The following is a 7,158-nucleotide window of genomic DNA, read 5'->3' on the forward strand; positions in this document are numbered from 1 at the left end:
GATCTTTGTTATGTAGAGATGATAGAGGCATTTTCTTTGAATCGTTTGAGCCAAAAAGCTAACCTATATATATTTTTCCTTTTGTTTCCCTTTTTGAGCTATTGTGACATTCTTATTCTTTGTTATTTTAACACATTTTGAGCTTGTGACATGCCAATTTCAATATGATTAATTTTTATCCTTTTACCCTCGTTTGCACAATAAACATAAGATTGAATTGTACTGATTTTTGGAATGTGTTGTAAAGTAGGGTAATGTAATATATTATGATTGTGTGATTGGAAAATAGATGTTGTGTTGGGTTTCAATGTAAAAAATTGAGTTACTCTTCAATTGTATTGATTCTAAAGTTTATTTTCAAAATAAATAGGACAAAAAAAAAAAAGAGAAAGATGAATGTTTTTGAAAAAACTGAAATGAATAAGAATAAAAAAAATGGAAAGAAACAAGTTTGGGGAAGGTAGTAACTCAATGATGACAAAAAAAATATAGCGCAAGGAATGAGAGAGTGAAAAGAATGTTTTGGGAAAAAGGGATATTTTATAGTATAAAGTTAGTTCTTTTGTAAGTTTATGGTGTGAAGGTAAGCCTCAATATCCATTTTCATCCACCATTGACCCGAGCCTAATGTTATAAGTCAAATGAAGAGCTCTTGATTTACATGATATTTGATTTACATTAGTGGAGACAAGTTGATCAAGTGAGCTTAGGGTTGTTTTTACTATGTTATTGGTTCGTTATTTTTGTCTTGATGCACATGAGCTACATATTTGTTTGAGATTGTTAGAGATGTTTGGTATAAAATGAGATGATAATATTCATTTGAGTGTTGATTTGTTAAAATTCACATATTGGGTGATTGAAAAGCGTTAGTAATTGGAGAAGTTAACCCTTCAGTCTAAATAAACATTCTTGATTTGGTTGTGTTAGCCAGTTTATACTGTTTAAGAATTCGTGTTTTGGTTAAGGTTTGCTATTACTAAGAGTCTCTTTTGCTTGAAGACAATCAATTGTTTATGTTTGGGGGTGTGATGAGTGCATGTTTTATGCACTCAAATATTATTTTGATCCTTAGAATATTTTGTTTTTCCTTAATTTTTGTGTAGATTTGATGAGTTTCATTCAAGTGTGCAGGAATTGAGTATTTTGGTGTTTTGAAAAGTATTTTGGGTGTTTAAGTTAGAGAAGAATGTGTTACGGTCTTCCCGAGAGGCAAGAAGTCGCTGAGATTTGAGAAAAATTCAAACTTGGAAAAGTTCAGGCGACATGTCGCCTGGCATATGTCGTTGCATCACCTAGTATATGTGATGCATCGCTCAGAAAATGGCGACATTTCACATGCTGTGCCACAAAAATAGGGAAACGTGTTTTTTCACATGTTTTTCACTTGAATTCAAAAGTCATATGGCTAAGGAGGTTTCTATAGACTAGGGCACAAACACAACACATATATAAAGGAAAAGAACCACATTTTAAAAGGGGAGACTCATTGGAGAAGGATCTAAGAAGTGAATCAAGCAATATCAACAGAGTTCTTTAGTGTTCTTTATTTTTCTTCTTTATTTCTTTGTTCTTTTAAGATAATTACAATATATTTGGGATTATAAACCACATAATGTGTGGCTAATTTTCTTATTTTGTTAGGGTGTAGATGGATCTCTTCACATGACTTTATTTCAATGATTTAATGTAAAGTCTATTTTAGTCCAATATTGTTCTTGTGTTTTACTTTGAATTATTGTTGCTTTAATTTTGACTTTCATATTGTTCTTTACAGTAACTGAATTATAATTAGGGTTGTATTTAGATTGTGAAAATTATTACTTAAGAGGAAAACATTCTAACAATCTAGTAGCGGGTAGAACAACTTAGGTTGTGTGAGATCGAGAGATAAGCATAAATCTAGGTAACTGAAGTCTAGATTGTGAAATTGAGAGGTGGAATATTTAGGATTATTTCTAAAGTGGAACTTACTGAAGGTAAGGATAGATTGTCGTATAGATATATAGGCTAGGTATCACTTGCACTTTCTTTATGTGGCACTCGAGAGAGGGTATAGAGATAAAACAATGCTCTAGGTTTTTGAACATATTGGATTGATTTAAGCACATTAATGATTAGGGTTAAAATTGTTAGAGAGTGAATTTGAAACCTTAACAATTGTTATTATCTTGAGTTTATTCACATTTAGTTATTTGTTCTTTAAAATTCATAGTTATTTATTATTTTTCTTCTTGTTATCTTTCGAAATTGATTGCTTAGAAAAAGTTAGGATTTAGTATTGGCTATATTTATTTTATTTAATTGATTTTAATCCTTGTGGGACGTTATCTATCTTTAGACTAATTTACTATTTGTTCAATTTGTGCACTTGCAAGCATATTCATTATTTTTCGCAACAACAAGCCCGACATTAAGGCCGTTGTTTAGTTCGGTAAACTTATTCTTATCGAGTCCAATGTATTTTTGGGAATGGGGTACTCTTGTGAGGGTATGATTAAGTTGTGCACCAATGATGTAACTTTCAATGTTATCAATAAATATGTTAATTCCGCTTATATTGTTGAGTATGATTCTTTATTTTCATGTCATCTTAGACTATCTCGTATAGGTTTTTCAACCATGAAAATAATAGTAAAATGTGGTATTATTGCATGCAACATTAAAAACTATGGAAAATGTGTGTAATGACTTAAAATTACTAATAAGGCTTAAGGGCCTTGATTAGTGTTCCGGGAGGGCACAATTGGAAGTTATGTGAATTCATGGTGAAAATGCATGATTATATTCTTATATGATTATTTGGATAAATGTGATGCATGACTATGTGTATTAGTATGCATGTAGGCCCTGGTTAGGTTATAAGGGTAAATTCGTAATTTTGGCCCATTGAGGGCATAAATGTAAATATTTGTGATAAAATTTTGAGACCACATTATTATGTGGATATATTTGTAGCCTGTGACTCGAGGCGATCCTAGTGAGCAGTTTAGCGGAAAAGTCATGGCGGGGATTTATAACCGGTTCGTGGGAGTCCGGGGGTATTTCTAGGAATTTGAGAAGTATATTGGAGATTAATTGATATTGAGGAATATAATTGGTGATTAGTTAGGTGTCGAGATGTAAGTGGTAAATATTAGAGACACTCGAGGAATTAGCGGGAATTGGGAACAAATGACCAAAATGCCCTTGGAGGGATTAAGGGCTTAGATTTAATGAGAGGGTAATATGGTCATTTGGTCTAATAAGAGGATAAGTCATACTCAGCCTTTATGGACTTAGTTGAATGCGTAGAATGAAATAGAAGCTGAAAGAAACAGAAGGAGGAAAGAAAGAAAGAAAAACAGAACACTTAACCTCTTCCTTTTTCCCTCATCCGGTTCCCTCTTGCATCACCATCTCTTGAGGAATTTTGGAGCTTTAACTCAGAAACGCTTAGGTTGAAGCTTGGGGTTAGGATCTTTGGTGAAGCTAAAGGTTTAGCAGGAGTTAGTCACACAATTGAGGTAAGTTTCAAGGTATTCTTCAATTTCTGGATTTAGTGTTGAAATGGATTTCTGAGCTGAGTTTTAATAGGAATTCTAGGGAATTAAGGCTGAGGTTTTGAGGAGTGAAAGCTAAGGAGGTGTGGAGGATAGCCTAAGGTCGAATTTCCCCATTGAAGGTAAGAAACTTTGGACTTGGTCACTTGAATTCTGGATTGTTATGGTTTTTGTTGAGTTTTTCAGCTTTAAGCTCAATCATGGTGGTTTCTTTATTTTGGGGTGCATGTGGTAAAGTTTTGTGTGGTTGGGTCATATCGGGTGAGTTATACATGTTGGTAGGCTTGTTTTGGTGTTTGGTTGAAGTTTGGAAGGATTTGTAGAGGTTTGGCTCGGGGAAAATCGAAGGAAGAAAAAACAGGGTTTGACTGTGCTGTGACTAGCGCTGTAGCACTAGCCTTTGGGAGCTACAACGCTAGGCCTAGTTGTCTGAGAGCTTTTTGGCTCTGCTTGTAGTGCTATAGCACCCTCTTTGTAGCGTTGTAGCGCTACCCTATTTCCAGAAGGGGATTTTTGGGTTATTTCTTAGGGTTTTTTCCCGGGGGCTCGGGGTTTGATTCCACCACCCCATTTGGTGGAATTAGGGCTTCCCAAGGGCTTGGGATTGATCCCAAAGCTAGGTTTTGGAATTGAAGTTTGGTATGGTTCTAATTTGTTGTTGTGACTAGGTGTATGCTAGGGCTCAGAAGGGATCATGCTTGAGAGTTGACTTCCTTGAACAAAGCTAGCGGAATCAAAGGTAAGAAAACTGCACCTAGTTATGTGATTGTATTGGGACTAAGAGCTCCCTATATCTGTATGATGTCATAGATGGTATTATGCCATGGGACTCGTGATAAACGGACTAAGAGTGCCGAAATAAAAATTTTCGCACAAGGCGCGGCTCGGCCACTGGTAGCTGAGGACAACTTGATATTCACTGAGCTCAGTTTAAGCGGGCCGGAGTCAGTGGGATAAATAGGGGGTGCGAACTAAGGGCGTCGACCCTGGTTATTACATGTGAATTGATTATTATATGTGAATTGGTTATTAATGTGAGCTGATGAGCTTAGTATGCTGAATGCATGGTTATATGAATGGTTTGGATTATTGAGTATATGGTTATACTGTACGAGTTATCTAATTGTTTGATTGTTGATTATGCTCTGTTATTGTGTTTTCTTACTAGGCCTTGGCTCACGGGTGCTATGTGGCGCAGGTAAAGGCTAGGGCAAAGTGGACTAGCCTTGAGTTGGAGAGCTTTGGGCTTAATGTACATAGTCAGCTGATCGGCCGCCATGGCCGAGAATTGGTACAGGACGAGAAAAGCCTAAATGTCTGTTTTATCCTTAGAGTGGCTAGTAGCTATACTTTAAACATGAAATTTTGTAAACTATCTTTTAAACATTATTACTTTTGGGATCCCATGTAAAAGAATGTTTGAATATATGAAATGTAACTTTTGTGACCGAAATCTTTTAACCCTAGTTCAACTATAGTCTCAGTAACACATTTCTAACTAAATGACTTGATTAGCAAGTCTTGCACCTTTATAAACACACGGTGTAATGGTCTTGGCTATCCAAGGCGTTACAATGTGAAACATGTGTTAAAGCAAAAATGATAAAGAAACTATTTCCTAGTGTAGAGAGATCATCTAATTTACTTAATTTATTCCATAGTGATCTTTGTGAATTAAATGGTGTTTTGACTAGAGGTGGTGAAAAGTATTTTTTAACAACCCAAAATTGCTAATAGGGCTTAGTGCCTTGATTAGCATGCTGGGATGACATAATGGGATATATGTATGTTTAATTTGTTAAATCCATGACTAGGTGGCATGCATGATTTATATGATTATGTGAGTATATTATATGCATGTTTCTTAGTATTATATATGCATGTGGGCCCTTTATTGTTCGTAACGACATATTTGAAATTTGGGCCCGTTGAGGGCATAAGTGTGATTATATGTGATAAATGGTTGAGACTACATTATTATGTGGATATATTTTGCAGTATATGGCTCGATATGGTCCTAGTGAGCGGATTAGCGAAATAATCATAGTAGGATTTAATACCCGGCTCGGGGGAGCCTAGGGGTATTTTGGGAATTTAGAGAATATTTTGGGACTTATTGTTTAATGAATAAGTATTTAGTAATTAATTGGACATGATGGGGTTAATTGATACATGGTAGCAACACTCGAGGAATTAGCAGGATTTGGGAAAAAAGACTGTGTTAACCTTAGAAACAACAAAAAGGATAAATAGATTTCAGGGGCATTTTGGTCCACTTTGATTAAGGAATATGGTCAACTATACTTTAGAATTAACTAGAACTCACCAGAAAGTACTAAGTGGATTCTCAACATTCTCCTTTCCCCTCTCACTCATGTTCTGTCCCTCATTCCCTCTTGTGTTGAGGATTTGAATGTCCTGAAGGAAAAGGACTTGTTTCAAGCTGGATTGGAGCTGAGTTTGGGCTGGGTTAAAGTGAAGAATTAAGGCTGGAAGTGGGTAGAGGATAGCTGGGAAATCCAAGCCATAAACTGAGGTAAATTCCAAGTTCAATTGCTGAATTCTGTTGAAACTATGTTAAAGGTTTGAGTTTGCATGAGTTTTAGTTTGATTAGCTGGTTTTGGGTATGAAATGGTGAAAGAAAATGCTTATAGGTTAGTTGAGATGGCTGGGATATAAGGATGGGAATTCTGTGCTTGAATTTGAGTTTGGCTGCTAGTTTGGATGGAAATTTGAGGTTAGGTTCAGGGAGAAACGCTGAGAAAAGTTGGTTTTTCTGGGCTTAGGGGCTCAGGTCGCGACCCTGTTCTTCAGGCACTGCGGCCTGCGTGACTTTTGGAGGCTGGAAGCCTCTGTACGCTAGGCGCACCATGACTCGAAGGGGTGTTAGTCACAGCCTGTGTCCCCCATTAGGGAGGATTGTGCCTCTATCTAAGGGGTGGGCCGCGACCCTAAATGGGGAATTAAGGGAAAATAATGTTTAAGGCTCGGGGAGGCTCGGGGATTCAAACCTAGGCACTCGGGATGAATTCTACTACCCAGTTTAGTAGAATTCGAGGTCCCAGTGACTAATATTTGTTCCCTATGTATTTATTTATATTAGAAATTTATGGTTACCCATTGACATTGTTTCTAGGTTTATCACTATGGCTTAGGACTAAGGATCGTGCTCGGGACCGTTCTGTATTCTTCGCTCGGGATTCCAGGTAAGAAAATTGCACCCTTGTTGTTGTGAATGGGACTAAGGTTCCCAATATTTGAATACGTGTACTATGGTACAATTGTTATGATGTATTAGAATGAACGTCCTAAGGGTGCTGAGGCTGATGATATGCGTACTTAATGCAGCTCGGCCTAAGCGAGTCGGGGTCGTCTAGAAAAACAGAGGGCTCGGTCTAAGCGTACCAACCCTGAACATTTGCGTAACTGGCTAAGATATGAACTTGAAATTATATGTTTACCCTTGGTTAGTTTAGTGCTCGTACTCTGTTATATAATTGAACTAATTGTATTCCATTGTTGCTATATGTGTTTGTTGTTTATAGTTTTCTTGCTCGGCCTTGGCTCACAGGTGCTACGCAGTGTAGATAAAGGCAAATGGAAGCTGGACCATCC

Source organism: Humulus lupulus, chromosome 3, assembly GCF_963169125.1.
Source record: "Humulus lupulus chromosome 3, drHumLupu1.1, whole genome shotgun sequence".
Classification (NCBI taxonomy): Eukaryota; Viridiplantae; Streptophyta; class Magnoliopsida; order Rosales; family Cannabaceae; genus Humulus; species Humulus lupulus.